This window comes from Catharus ustulatus, chromosome 14, assembly GCF_009819885.2.
Source record: "Catharus ustulatus isolate bCatUst1 chromosome 14, bCatUst1.pri.v2, whole genome shotgun sequence".
Classification (NCBI taxonomy): domain Eukaryota; kingdom Metazoa; phylum Chordata; class Aves; order Passeriformes; family Turdidae; genus Catharus; species Catharus ustulatus.
The window spans coordinates 13,664,723-13,679,891 of NC_046234.1; the positions used below are offsets into that span (position 1 = coordinate 13,664,723).

At 47.7% G+C, this 15,169-nt stretch overlaps 1 protein-coding gene across 2 annotated transcripts in view; it reads right to left on the reverse strand.

The window, feature by feature from the left end:
• Positions 1-15,169, reverse strand: part of GPC4 (glypican 4) — a 66,720-nt gene that overhangs the window by 48,792 nt on the left and 2,759 nt on the right. Inside the window, exon 1 of one of the 2 annotated variants that reach the window (XM_033072629.2) lies at positions 7,782-7,800. The exons of the other annotated variant lie outside the window; for it this stretch is intronic. The gene's annotated coding sequence lies outside the window, so the exon portion shown is untranslated. Of the gene's footprint in view, positions 1-7,781; positions 7,801-15,169 lie in introns of those variants that run through there. 2 annotated transcript variants of the gene reach the window in all.

Consider the following 15,169-nt stretch of genomic DNA (forward strand, 5'->3'; position numbering starts at 1 on the left):
TTCAAAGTTTAAGGGAGCAACAACACACCAAAAAACAGGGTCTTTCTTGTGAAAAAGTGATCTGCAAACACATGGTCAACATATTGCCAAATTGGAGAGACACCTCAAAAGAGTGACAACTCGAACTTTTGGGACTTCAAATAAACAAATTTGAACTAATCAATCTGGAAAGTCTGTTTTCTATTTGTGGCTTTGGGTTTGCTGTTTTATGTTTCTTTCTTTGTCTTAGCTGTTTGTTTGCTTTCAATTACACAGGCCCCTCCTTATCCTAACCTCTGAATCTCCCTGTGCCGTGCCAGCCGGGAGGCAAGCAGCAAGACACCGTAGTCGTGGAATATCAAACGTGGGCTACAGGATGAGCCAGAAGAGGCTCCTTCTTCAAAGGCTGTTGGTTTTGCTCTCTAATCAACTTCTTTTTGGACAAGGGTATGGCCCCAGTAGTTTGGTATCCCTTCCTCTGCAGTGGAGACTATTTGCTGTTTCACAGGTCATCAGGAGGTAGCAAGCAAAGCTTACCAGATGTGGCTTTTATCACCTCAAGTGGAACTATTTTCTTTATGGGAACCCTGGTTTTTAAGGTTTTATCAGATCACTGCGATTACAAAAGCCTCACTTACATGCTCAAAAAGCTCCCATAAAACCTGTAGTTCAAGGTTTATTTGGTCTAGGTGGTTTTCAACTTGGAGGAATGACTTGCAGACACAAGTAATTTGTCCTATAAGCTTTGACTGACCAGTTGCAAAGTACACTCAAACTGCGCCTGCCTCCTGAGCAAAATTCCATCAACTCACTGACCAAAAGATGTTCTTTTAAGAATATTTTTTTAAAAAAGAGGGAAAAGAAGGGGGAAAAAGGGCTTGCAGCAAAAAGGAAGTTTCAATTACTTTGTGAAATCAAGCAGAAAAATTAAGATCCAAGCAAACTTTATTAGCTCTGACAAGCAAATGCTGATGCCTTTGTTTCCTATGTGCGCAAAACTTTTACTAAGGAGGGGTGTGTGCGGTTGTGGGTTTGATTTTTCTTCTTTTTAAGCCACAGAAATATGCTTCTTTTTTTTTTTTACAACATGCTTTGCTACAACTGGGTTTCATAACTATATTCGAACGAGGGAACTGGCACAGAGCTATCACAAAGCAGCTGATCCTTCTCTAAGCATCCACCAGCATTTCCATGTGTCAATAGTACTTCACAACCACATTTATCTATGTAAAAACCCACATTAATAAGCCCTTCTCCTGCCTGCAGAGCATGCCAAGCAGAGTAAGAGTACAGATAACATAAGAACTTAGTGCAGGTTAAGAGGCTCCAGAAAGAAAATACACAAAAGGCCAGATTTTTTTAATTAATTGTGCATCCACACATTTTTCAAGGCAGTTTGGCTCCTATTAAGCATTTCACATTCAGTTTGTAGTCTGCAGTCTGGGGGGTGACTGGAGGGGTCTGTGGGAGCACAGCAGTAGTCTGAAGCTTGCAATAAGAGGAGTTGGGGTCCCCTGAAAACCAAGTTTTTAGAGGGCTCACAAACTAAATTTGCCCCACTCAAGCCTTACACTGCTCCTGCTGAACAAACCAGCTCCTCTGCCAAAATCCTCCACTGGCTCCCGGGCCCCTGAGGGCGGGTGGGCTGCAAGTTGGTGGAGCAGTTATTTCCACCGCCTCAAGGACCAGAAAGTCTCATTTGCTTAGAAAATAAAATTCAGTCCAAGAGCAGGTCCCGGGCAGACATAAATGAGACTTCAGTTCTAAGTGGAAAGTTTTCCACAAGACATTTTCATAGCAACACGGAGACTGTTTTGGCAGCAGAGGGAAGGCAGAGCACTTGTGCTGCTCCACAATTCCAGCTCCCTGGTTGTCCCCCCAGTTTAGCTCAGCACAGGATAACCTTCTCAGCCCAAACATGAGCAATGTCCCTCCCACAATGAGCCAGTTTGGGGTCAAATATTCTAGCTGAGCAGCTCCACTGCAGAGCAGCTTTCCAGAGTCTGGAAGAACCACTGCCATCACCCCAGACATGCTTCTCCAGAGCATCACAGCCACAACTCAATTTTGAGGAATCCATGCTACATCTCACTACACAGCTGCACACTATGAACACCCAGTAAAGTAGCGAGCTTCTGGAATGCTGCATTTTCCAGCCTTGCCCACAAAGCCACACAAAGGCCTTTCTTGTTTCATCAGTGACCCCAGGGATGTTGCCAACCCCTTGATCCAGCCTGCCTTCCTGGGAAGAAAGGTGATGGTGCTTTGCCTCAGGTCTTCATTCTGGTCATGACTGTACAAACAGCTGGACCAGAAAGAGCCACCAATTAAAGGGGTTTCAGAAATAATTAGCTCACATCAATCCGATGCAAAGCAGGATTGGGGAAACAAACCCAGATGAAGGCCTCTGGGAGAGCCAGCACAGCTTGATCATGCAGCAGCTCTTCCACTGCAGGACCAAGACACAGATCTGTGCTTCCCAGCTCATCACCTCCCTCAGTGAGAGCTCCCAGGGGCTAACTGGGACATGCAATAGGCTGTCTGTGCCTATCAGGCTATCTTGGCTTGCCAGGCCATCAGAAGAAAGGCTACATGGGAAATGAATAAACAATCTGTGTATCTGATATTGCACTGGCAAAGAAAATCATAAAAAAATAAAATCATACACTGCTGCCTAGAGCAGGACACCACAATTTGACAGGACTTTCCAACTTAAAGGTTAAAAAACTCACACCACGTGTTACTGCAGAAAAGGCAGGAAAGAACACGTTGCTCAAAGGGGATGCCAGCACTGAAAATGAGGAGGTGGGTCAGGTTTAAATCTAAACAGGTTCACCACACATCCATCCTAGGGCCACTGTTTATAATCAGAGAAAGGCAACTTTATACACAAAGATCACACACTAGTGGTTCCTGGCTGTTCCCAGGAAAAAAAAAAAAAAAAAGCTGCTTTTCAGCTGAACTTTCCGAGAACTGCTCATGTAAATAAGACAAACCTCCAGAAACGCACATGGCCAAGGCTGAAGCAACACATGGAGAAAGGCAAATAAGCAGCACAACAGGAGGCAGGGGACATCCAGTGCCAAAAACCCAAGGTGCAACTTGCCCAGGACCTTTGAAACTCCCTGAAACTGAGCCACTATACAGAGGGAGGGTGTCAGTGGAAATCCTCTCTCCAGCTAGAGGCACAGCTCCAGGTTCAACCCTCCTGAAAAAAAAAAAAAGGGATGGTGCCTGGAGAGCCAAGAGGCACCAACCCCAAGCACAGGGCAGGACATTTGCCCAGAGATCCCAATAGTGGGGTCACTGCCTCCTCACCAGGGAGCAGCAGCACTGGGACAGGAGCACAGCTGTGCTCTAGTGATGTTCAGAACCACCCCCTACATCTCCCTCCTCCCTGCTTTATCTCCCCTTGGACAAAACACCTCAGAGCTAAGACCACAGCTGAGTTTGTAAGTAAGATTTTTTGACCTGAAAAACGTGCTTTTAAGCCCTTGACTGCTACTCCCACCAAGTGTTACTTTTCCAAGAGCCAGGTATCCGTTGCAGAAGCCACCCAGCTCACACAAGCGCTGCACTGTGTTCTGCTAGCACAACACGACCTACGTCCAAAAACCCATCCCGCTGCTGAAACAGACTCCCAATGTATTCCCAGGTCTGGAGCCACCAGCCTGCCAGTGTTTGTGGAAAAGGCGAGGCTGGGTAGTTTAACCTACCCTGGACCAGGCAAGAAGGAGGGTGGAAGAGAAGGGAGAAAGGATTAAGATAAGGGTATCACAAAATTAAGAATTCCTCCTTCTCCCCCTCTTCAGAATGCCCTATCTTTCCCACTCTCCTTGGCACAGCTGTGAACACCAGCCTTATCTGCCGCCAGCTTCACACAGGCACTCCTCCTCCTCACCACAGCACAGATAAATCCAAACACCCCTGCAACAATTCCCAAGCCAATTTCTGTGCTGCCACCTTTGTTTGAGCAAATCCCTCCCAGCAGGGACAGCAGCATCCCAGATGACAACAGGAGAGTGCAGGAGGCCACTTCAACCTTTGAAAATTAAAACTTCTTGAGTTCCCTACCCTCCTCCCAAACACATTTCACAGTGTAAGCATGTGTGCCTTCTCATTGCTGCTCCACATGGGAACACGGCTCAGGGTCACATTTTCTTAGGTATTTTGGAAAAAGCAAGTTTGGGAGACACCTCAGCCCTGGTGTTGCATAGACTGTCCACCTGCAGACCCCAGCTTTGATCCCCTGTCTTGAACAGCAGCTGGGTTTGTGCAAACAGCTTTGGTGGGATGGGAAAACAAGACACTGGGCTGACAGCACCCAAACTGCACCAGGGGACAATTGCACTGAGGTTTTGCTGGCAGGTACAGAAGAGGTTTACTTTGTCTTTTTAAGCACAGCCCTGAGCAACCTGGGGGGAGCAGGGAGTGCAAACAGGAGCTTTGCCATGCACCTCCCAGGCAGGACCATCAACATCCACCAGCAGGAAGGAAAACAGCACAGTGAGCCCCAGGGAGGGGATGGCTGATTAGAAGGATGGGATGGATTTACCAGTTGTGTTGGTCTTTCTGAAGCTGAGAGAGGAGCTCCTCTCTCTCCCCACAGCCATTGTTATCTCCTGGCACCCTCCACCAACAAAAATACTCTATGAAATAAAGTTTGCAGCTAAAGAAAGTCTGGAGGAGCAATGGGCAGCCCCTGCAATGGGGAGGCACCCAGCAACCTGCCAGCTCTATGGGGAGATCCTGGCAGGGCTGAGACAAGGCTCTGGCAGGAGGTTTGCCAAAGATTTGCCCTCTGTGGCAAATTCACATGGGCTGGGTGTCTCCAGGGGACGATTGTGCTGTGACCAGAGCAGCTTGCCACTGTGAGGAGGATGGACCTGTCCTGGGGATGCACCCAGACAAAAAAGGGCAAGCAGCACCCAGAAAAGGGCCTGCAGCAAAGCACTGATGGCCATGCTGGTTCAAATCCATGTGCCTGGGGCTCAGCCAAGGAGATAAATGCAGGGAGCAGAAAGGACACACAGGGCAGAAAAACAGGAGCCAGCAACTATCCCATGAGACACCAAGTGCTGGCCACCATCCCGTCAGTGATTCTGTCCAAAAGCAAAGATTTACGTTCCTTTCTAAACTCTATCACTCCTACTTAAAATATAATATTCTCCATCTTTCAAAGGAAGAGGCAGGAATGGAAGAAGTGTAGCCTTCCAGCCTGGCCACCCTTGGATAAAAGTCCAAGCTAACACTTAAGCCTTGAAGCTTCACTTGAGCCCCCAGGTAAGAAGAAGATTTCCAAGACTGCCACAGGCTTAGGGACAGCTCCCCTCCTGCTCTTGTGCTATTTTAAAACAATGACATTTCTTCCAAAACAAAGTGTTTTGCAATCCTTGAGCAATTCTTTCCTTTTCCAATAAAAAGTGAAATTCTCTTCATTCTCAGCCAGTCAAGACTCTCAACCACAGGCACAACCACCAGCTCTAAATCCATCCAGCCTGCAGAAGCCACGTCAGAGCCCTGAGCCCAGGCTGCTGCACTGGGCTGGTTGCAGACAGGTCTTGCTGCACCACTGCTCACAGAAGACTGGGAAAAGTTATATTTTAACTTGAAACTCCTTCCTTAAACTGCCTGACTTGTCTTCTGAACCTCTCTCCTGTAACTGAGGGATTTCACTTAATCTATTTAACTTCCAAGTGTGCTCCTTCTGCCATAACTTGTTTCCCCAAAAAGAAATTGCTTAATGTCTTGCAATATTAATATATATATAACTGAAAATCCATGGAGCTGAATATGACCTATTTCTCATAGCCATATAAGTATTTCCAGGTCCAAGCAAAGTCCTAGCTAAGGCACAGTAAAAGTAGTTCTACAGCAAAATGAAACTGAAGTCAATAAAGAGATTTGCTTTGAAATAAATTAATATGAATCAAATCCAAGGAAGCAGATTTCATGGCACAATCTGCCTATGTTAACTGCCCAGTAGTCTCCCAAACTGCCAGTCCAAAAGCAACACACAGTAAAATTTACATTCTGTGGTCACTCAGACAGACATCTGGTGCTAAGGCTTGCACTTTAAAATAAAAACCCATTGAAAGCACTTCTTAAAGAGCTTTGTAGTTTAAAAACAACACCTAGGAACTATCTGGGACTGAGCAGCTTCATCCCAAAAGAAACATGGGCAAGTGCCAGTGCTCATCCCTGGATCCAGCTAGGAGAACACAAGGGGTTAAACATGTGGTGGGCTCTTGCAGCAGGAGCATGAAGGGCCTATTTAAAAAGAAGGACCAGAAATAAGGAATTTTGCCAGTTTTTACCCCTGATAAATCCACATTCCAGTCTGTCAGCTATCTTGTTATCCCCAGAGCTGCTGAAGTGTCTTTGGCTGTAACTATGCATGACTCCAGCTTTGAGTAATGGAAATAAAGTATGTGCATTGCGACTGCAGTGCTCCTTTCCCAACCCCAGAAAAAGAAAGGCAGAGCAGGAGGAGATTCTAGAGAAGCTCAGGAATTTTGTACAGAGAAGTTGGAAAGCTGTTCACACCCTACATCAGCTGCCCACTGCACCAAACCCGCCTGGGGAGAGATGCCTACAGCTTGTAAAGGAAATGCCAAGTTTTAGCCTAACACAGCAGCTCTTACTGTCTGCAATAACAAACAAATAAATACTCTTCCAGATTCACAAGTCCAGTTTAGCTAGCAATTCATAGTCAGCAAACATTTGGAAGCAGTATTGTAAAATTAAACAAAGCTATCATTTACAGGAAACCCTGCCTCGAGTACAAATTATAGAGTTGTTAAGTTTATCTGGGAATGCCTTGCCCCTGAGTGCTGTATAATTATTCCTAAATCTTTCAGGAAAGAATGCAAATATTTTCAAGCCGTAATTCATTGACAAGGAGGAAGTCTCATTTAACCTTTTGTGCATATTTTGATACCTAGAAATTAACCCTTACTTTCCACAACTATTTTTCAGGATCCTACTGAGCCAGCTGGGCAGCAAGTGGACGCAGAGCCCTTGTTCCAGCACCTTTGCCCGCTCCCAGACTGCTTCAACAGCAGCTCCAGGGCTGGTGTGGAGCAGCGCCGTGCCAGTCAGGCTGCTCCCCTCAACTTTCCCCATAAGGAAGGCTGCTGAAAAGACTGGCTGTTCTCACAGGAGTTACGGCAAGAAGAGGTATAAAGGAGCCTTTAATAATGCAGAGGCTGAGTTATGTGGAGGTTTCACTAGCGAGGCGCCTGCACCAGGATCCCTTGGTGGGCTGGATTCAACAGGGCTGAGCAGCCCAGAGCCCGGGCTCCTCCAGCCTTCTCTACCCACCAAGCCACAGCTCTTCAACCAGCCCCAATTAACTCACGTTAATTAACAGAAGCCACATGGTCAAAAGCAGTCACACCTTTCCCAACCTCCCCACAGAAGTGTTTCGTTTTGCAAAGGCAAAGAAGGTCAACTCATCTTCTGCTCAGGACCCTCCAGCAGTGGAGACCTTAATCTACCTGTGGTAACAAATTGAGACGAAGGGGAGAGGGCATGCATCCCCCAGGACATCTGCAAAGCACACACAGACCCCCAGGCTCCCCATGGCACCCCTGGCTGAGCACCCACTGCTCCGTGGGGACCCATTCTGCTCCGTGGGGACCCATTCTGCTCCGTGGGGACCCATTCTGCTCCAGCCCAGCCCCGTGCCAGCATCAGCCACATCCTGCCTGCTGGCACTCGGCTGCTCCGAGACCCTCACACTCCCACTACTACGCTACAAAGGAATAAAAAAACCCCAACCGAACAACAGCCAGCCTTACCTTTTCAAAAGGTAGCATTCAGGCTATTGTGTTTTCCTCCGAGTGACATTACGAATTTAAGAGCTCAGCAGTGGGTGTCATCCCCCGGCGCTCAGGCAGCTCCTGGCACAGCGGCTGGGTGCTGCAGGATGCAGCTCTTGCAGCATGGGGAGCATCACCACCACTCTCAATTACTCACACGTGGAATGCAAACAAGTGCAACATCAAGGTGAGGCTGCAGCAGCTATGGACAAACAATATCCATGATGCACATCCACTGTGACGGATCAGTGCTTCTGATATGGCGGAACTGGGAGATGAAAGGACCTGGCTTCTTCCTCTGGGTGGAAGCAGGTCACTGTATTCCCTCCCTCACAAACAGGTAAGCCCAAGAGTTTTCAGAACAAAGATGAGAGAACCTCACGCAAAATGGGTTTAAACCCAACTCCGCTAGGATGCCATGATGCTCCAAACCACTGTGATGATGTTCCAAACCACCACCTGGGTCCCAGCAGTACAAACCCCTTTCACCTTCTCTCCTTTCTTGTGAGAGTGAGCTTTCTTCCATGCCTGGAGCCACGGAAGGGAGGCCAAGCCAGGCACAGAGCCCTTGCACTCCCTCTTCATCCCACTGCCATGCTCAGGGAGCAGGGAGGCAGGAGCATGTAAAACCAAACCAGCAAGTGATTGCACTGGAAGAAAGCAATCTCATTATGAGAGCTAATGAAAGCGAACCACAATTATTATGTAAACAGCGCTGAATCATTAGCAGACGCTAATAAAGCCATTTTTCCCCCCACTGAGAAAAAAAGCGTATGGTCCTATGGCACCCTCAGTTCTGTCTCCAAACAGAGCCAAAACTCAGGAGGAAGCCTGTTTGTTTTCCTCCAGTCCAAACTAAACCAGCAGCACCACTCTGACCCCTGATCTGGGTGTGTGCCAGCTGCTCCCAGTGCCTCTGCCCAGGCAAAGGGACACGGGCACTGCTGCCTCACTGCCTTGGCTCTCCAGGCACCCTGTGCTCCCCCAGGACTGCTGGCCACCACACATCACAAACCCTAGGGTTGGCAGGTACACAAAAAAAAACCCAGCCCACACTATTCAGAGCAAAGGCAAAGCCTGCCTGGGTGCCCATACGTAGCTGGCAAGGGATTGATTTTCCATCAGGCTTGTAATTGCACCCGTTTCTTTGATCACACAAATGCCCTGTCCCTCCCATGGGAATGGGCCAAGGAAAGTCAAGGAAGGTGCAGAAGGTTATTTATCCCTCTTATTGCATGGCTCTCCTTATCACTAATTTCTTTCCAATAGCAACACTCACAACTGGGTGAAGCTGCTTGCTCTTTAATCTTTCATAGGGCAAAGTTACCTTTAAAACAAACAAACAAGCCAGCTCCCTTGCAAAGAGGACACTGCCAGCCTGTTGGCTATAAAGACACTCAAACAAGATCCTCATGTTTGTAGGAGAAGCAAAAAACTGCATTTCAGCCCAGTAAAAATCCTGGCTCCGTCTTTATGTTCCAAGAATGCTGAATCAAAACAGGCTCAACTCTTTAAAAAGAAGAGAGTACAAAGAAGCAAAAAGTTTGTATTAAAACCCATGTAATCTTTTTAAAACACCATTATTAGAACCTGTAGTACCAGCCAAGAGTGATTTATCACCCCCTGTCATCACAGCCTGCAACACAGAGCTTTTTATACCAAACTGTCAATGCTACAAAGCTAAAGCCCCAGCTCATAATTTCTTAAAGCTGGCCCTCTGCTGCCAGCAAATCCCCTAAACCCTGGGATTTGGGGGTCCAGAGCACTGCTGCTCCTCCATCAGTGCCACGCAGGGTGATGTGACCCAACACAGAGCATCCAGCACAGGTTCTGCACAGTGCTTCCAAGCAGGAGGATGTTATAAGTCAGTGTAGGCAAACAAATCACCCAGGGTTATTTCAGCTTCTTTCAAAGGAAAGTCAACGGGCCATAAAGGCTTTAACTGCATTTTCCAATGCAAGAAGGGACGTACCTCAAGGTGCCTGGTTTTCACAAGGCAAGTGGTCAGAGCTCTCTGAAAACCAGACACCCTGACATTTGGGGTTTTCCTGTGAAGTTGTTACTCTAACACACCCCAAATCACCAGTAATTTCTAGAATAGCACTACAAACCACAAGAGGTTAAACTGACTGCACATTACTTAAACTAACCTAAGGGTGACCCCTGGAAAGGAACAGCTATTGGATGTTGTGGTTCTGTAGAAACTCAATTACCAAAGCCAATTTCCTATGAGCATTTTTAAAAAAGGAAAAAGAAGGAAAAAAAAAAAAAAGACAGCAACAATGCTGACAATGTGTAAGGGCCACATATTTTCACCTCCTGAAAGCTGCAGCCTCGCCTGTGTAAGAACTGCTCCTATTCCCACAAAAATGTTCAAACATATTTTAAACATTTCATCATTGTTTGCTCCCATCTGAATTTGCTTAAAATCCAGACAATTCTCAGCTTCTAAATTGGAAACATTAAGAGAAATACTCCTGCAAAATCCTTTGGTCAGGGTAGCCCCTCTCCACCATCCATGCACCTTTCCAACACCAAAGCTTGCAGAGAGAGAAGTCCCTGACAGGGAACTCCCACAAACCCAAGTCCATCAGCCACTGGTTGTGCAATCCACAGAAAATACGTGTAGAAAGACAGGAAGCTAACAAAAAAAAGTATTTCTAAGAGTGTTTTTGGGGAGGTGGAGAATCTGGCAATGCTTTACATTGGGAGAGAGGTACCACAGTTCTAACTTCACATTAAAATCAACACTGAGTAGCCCTTAATTAAGATTGATCCCATCAGCTGGTATCCCAACACACACCTTTTCAAGCACTTTGCCAGTGAGGTGATGCACTGCTGCCCTTGAGGAACACCACCCCATCCCACCTCCCTCTCTCCAAGGACCCACAGGGAGGTGACAGACAGCAAGGCATGAACTAGCAGGGAAGATGATTGTGCCAGCCACGGCCATTTACAAACAGAAAACACCATCCTAACAAAACTACCACAGCCACATCCTCACGGGGCAAAGCCTGCCAACAAGCCCACATGGCTGCCACCAGCTCTGCACACAAAAAGCCTCCAACACTTTCCCACCAGGTCCCCTCTTCCCAACACTCGATTTTTATCTGAGCACCTTTCCTGGACTAGAAAGACGTAAACAAGAAGAAAATTCACTGGCATAAACATGGTGCTTCAGCCACAGCCTCTGCAGGCTGTACATATTCTGCACAGCAAAGAAAAACACAAAGATTTCTCCTAGAGAAGCAAAGTAGTTTCATGAAACACTTCTTTAACAAACCAGGAAGCAGGTAAGACTGGCTACAACAAAGTAGTAATCTCTTTTAATTAAAACACTTGGCAATTAAAAAAAAAAGAACACACAGAGCAGCTTTCTTCCTGAGATGCACAAACTCCAGTGAAGAGCACAAACTGCACCTTTTAGGGCACCAAAGGGGTTTGCCATGGGGCATCTTGGAGCACACAAGGTAATTCAGGGAACAAGAGGGAAACTTACTGGGTCCTTGCATTGCTTAGCAATGGGAGAAGGAAGTTATCTTCATAATCTCAAAAGAAAGAGAAAGCAGGAGGAATGTGAGGAATGCAAGGAGGTTATTGCCCGGGAGACCGGGACTGGCAGCTCACTCTCAGCCTGGCCGCCGGCGAGGAGACACATCCTGACCTCTCTGGCTAACAAGAATTTCCTTACCCCTCACCCCAACCCAAAAAAAAAAAAAATGCAGAACAAAAGCAAGTAATCAGGTCCCTGAGGATTGCTCCTCTTCTGGAAGGAGGCAAAGAATTCTGCAGTAGACTGAATAATCCTGATGCTGCCCACATCTGCAGGAGATGTTGACTGTGCAACCCAACACACACATGCAGAGTCCATGGGAATGGCTGTGTGTGAAGGGGACAGGAGATGAGAACCACTCATCTGACACCTCTTGAGAAGCACTGGCAGTCCTTCCCCATCCATGCAGGTTCCAGGGTTGGCAACCCACTGCACAGAACCAGGACAGCGGGGTGTGCACAAGCCACCATCCTACACCAAGAGCAGGCTAAGGGTTAGACATCACCACCTCAAGGAACCTGGACCTTCCCAGCCTCCTGACAGAGGTCCTGGCCCTACTGGGCAGATGCTCAAGACAGAAAATGCTCATCTGGAACCTTGTCCCATCAGAACCATCTCACACACAGCAGTGATGCTTCCTCCTGAACTTCCTTGGCTCCACAGGTACCAAGGAAATTCCATGGCAGAGGGGAGATGCAGAGACCCAAAACAGCGCCTCGCTGTCGTGCTGGCCTTGCTCTGCTGCTGTTTCAGTATGAATAAAAAGCCTGTTGACATATGAAAGCCACAGAAAATCTCCCTGAAACTACAAAACAGTACTGAAAACATTGTGCAGCTCAGGCCTTCTGCACAATGTACACACGCCTATTCAGCCTCTTAAAAAACAGCTACATGTCTAAGGAAACATCTGATAATTAAGGCAATTTTAACAATAGATAATAATTTGACTATGAATTGTATGGAATGTAATGACTGCTTATTCTGGCAGAAAAAACAGAACTTTCTATGAAGTGTCTGCCAAGGAAAACGATACTCCCACTCAGCCCGGACCACTGCAAGCAGTCGCTGCTAACCACATGCTTCGCGCTGCCGGCTGCTAGGACACGGAGCGCCGCTGCAGCCGAACAAAACCCCGCGCTGCACATTGGAGAGAGAGAGAGCGGCGTCCCGGGCTGGCTGCAGGGCGGCCGGAGCCGTGACTCAGCCGGGAGCCGCCGCCAGCGCTCCCCGAGCCGCTCGGCCGCCAGCCGCTCCTCGGTGGCCTGCGGGCAACTCGCACGCTGCCAGCTCCCCCCTCCCCGCCCCGCTGTTTCCAGTTGCTAAATGACATTAGAAGCGGCTAAAAATACTTCAAGCAATTCTCTCATTTGGTTTTCCGTGCCAGCGCTTGTGTTTGTCGCGGGGATGTTCTGCAGCGATCGCTTCCCCGCTTGCCATGGGTGGCCACGCAGGAGAACTCCCGGCCCACCAAGGACCTCCATCGGACAGGAATCATCGCTCCAGCCGGTGGCCAGGTCATGCACACCTTCACACAGACCTCAAGGATGACCAGGTGTTATCTGGTACTGCTCGTAACACAGCAAGTCCGGAGCTGCCTCGTACAGACCGACTGCAACAGGCTCAGCAGTGCCAGACAGAGTGAGGCTGGCCTGGAGGCGATCCAGAAACCGTCCCTCAGTTGGAAGAGAAGCATGTGAAAAACTAAAGAAGCATTCGCTGGACTTGACATGTAAAACAATGGGCTGGTTTTGGCTGGAGTAGAGTTAATTTTCCTCACAGTGGTTAGTATGGGACTATGTTCTGGATTTGTGCTGAGCATAGGGTTGATAATACAGAAAAGCTTTTGTTATTCCTGAGCAGGGCTTACACACAGCCTAAGTCTTTTCTGCTTCTTGGACTGATGTGCTGGGGAGGGGGCTGGAGGTGCACGGGACACTGGGAAGAGGCACAGCTGGGACAGGTGACCCCAAGTGACCAAAGAGAGATTCCAGACCATCATGGTCAGTATAAAGTGGGGGCAAGAAGGAGAAAGAAGAGGACATTTGGAGTGATGGGGTTTGTCTTCCCAAGTCACTGTTACATGTGATGGGGCCCTGCTCTCCTAGAGATGGCTAACACCTGCCTGCCCAAGGAAACAGCAAATTCCTTGCTTTACTTGCATGCTCAGCTTTTGCTTTCCCTGTTGAACTGTCTGTTTCTCAACCCACAAGTTTCCTACCTTTTACCCTTTTGGTCCTCTCCCTAATCCTTTTGGTAGGGAAGGGAACGAGTGACTGTATGAGGCTTGGTTGCTGGCTGGGGTTAAACCCCAACAAACAGCAAAGCAAACAGAGCAGCTTTCCTGAGTGACCAAGGGCAGCACAGAGGCACCTACTGACAGCCATAAATACCCTGGGGACAAGTGAGCAGCAGGACATCAGGGCACACCTGCCCAAATTTACTACAGGCAAGGTCTCAGAACTCCAAAAATCAAGGGCCAACCGATTTCCTCTGCCATGGGGAAAGAACTGCTCCCAACTGCTCTCACAAATGAATGCAGCTATTCAATTAACTTGGTTTAAACAAAGATTAATTACCCTGATCAGTTCACTAAGACTGAATAGAGTGCTGCTTGCACCCAGTTCCCCGCCAGGCTCCAGGTTTGCTCTGTGCTCCCCACCACTGCCAGGACAGCAGTGCCAGCAAGAGCAGGGATGACACTGCTGCAGGAACTTCGCTGGTTAACTACATTTTCCACCAACAGGCAAGATTTTTTCTTCCCCTTTTCAATCCAGGAAAAGAAACATTTAGTTCTTCCAATTAGCCGGAAAAGGGAAGGAATTTCCGTCTGTTTAACACCTGAGGGCAAGAAGCAGCCTTTTGAAAGAAAGGTTGGGTGGGGGTTTTTTGTTTTTTAAATCACAGCCACCTACTGTGGGTCTCCAGGTGCCACCGCACCAGCTCACTTTGCATTTCATTCTGCAGTCCCACCAGACCAAGCAGGGTAAGCAGCCCCTACAGATGGCCACTCCGGGGAGTTTTGCCCCATCACCATGACAGCTCAGAGATACATGGAATCCGTAAGGAACAACACATTCTGCATAGAGTTTGAACAAAGTAAGTGGCTCCAGGACCCAGAACTTCCCAAGATGTGATGTGTCCTTGGGAAGCTGTCAAAGTCATCTCAAAAGCAGTTATAGGCTGGTGCTCTGCCCACACCACCTCTATCTACACATGCTATCAAGAGTCAGGTTTCACAAACCAGCTCTGTAGACATCAGGTCTAAGCTCTGACCTCTCCAGCAACAGCAAGATTGCATCTCAGCATTGCCAGGAGCTTTGCCACACACTTCACAGGGCTGTAGGAGCAGCAGCCACTGAAGAACACTCAGGTACAAAGCAGCACCAAAGGGCTACAGATTACGAAAAGCTTCCACAGAGATTTACAGCACTAGTGTGTTTATACCTCTAACACCAAAGCTACATAAAAGGAAACAAGTTCTCTATGTCCCACACCACAAATAACCCATTTTACACCTCTTATCAAGCAAGCAGTGAGTTGGCCAGCTGTGTGCTTCTTTCAGAAATGCCTAGGTACTTCAGCAAGATATAACCTGCTATTTATGCATACTCTAATTAGGTCCTAAACCTGGTCTAAATAAATATTAAAGTGAATTCCTGGGTAATTATGGTGAAGGAGCAGCCTTTTAATGCCACTGAAATAGCAATGATACAGATAAAACGCCTGCTGAAATGGGCATTTCCTTGAAAGAAAAAGGTTTGCATATCTACTGCTCCAGAAGAAACTACATGTGGCCAAAAAATCCACGTGAGAT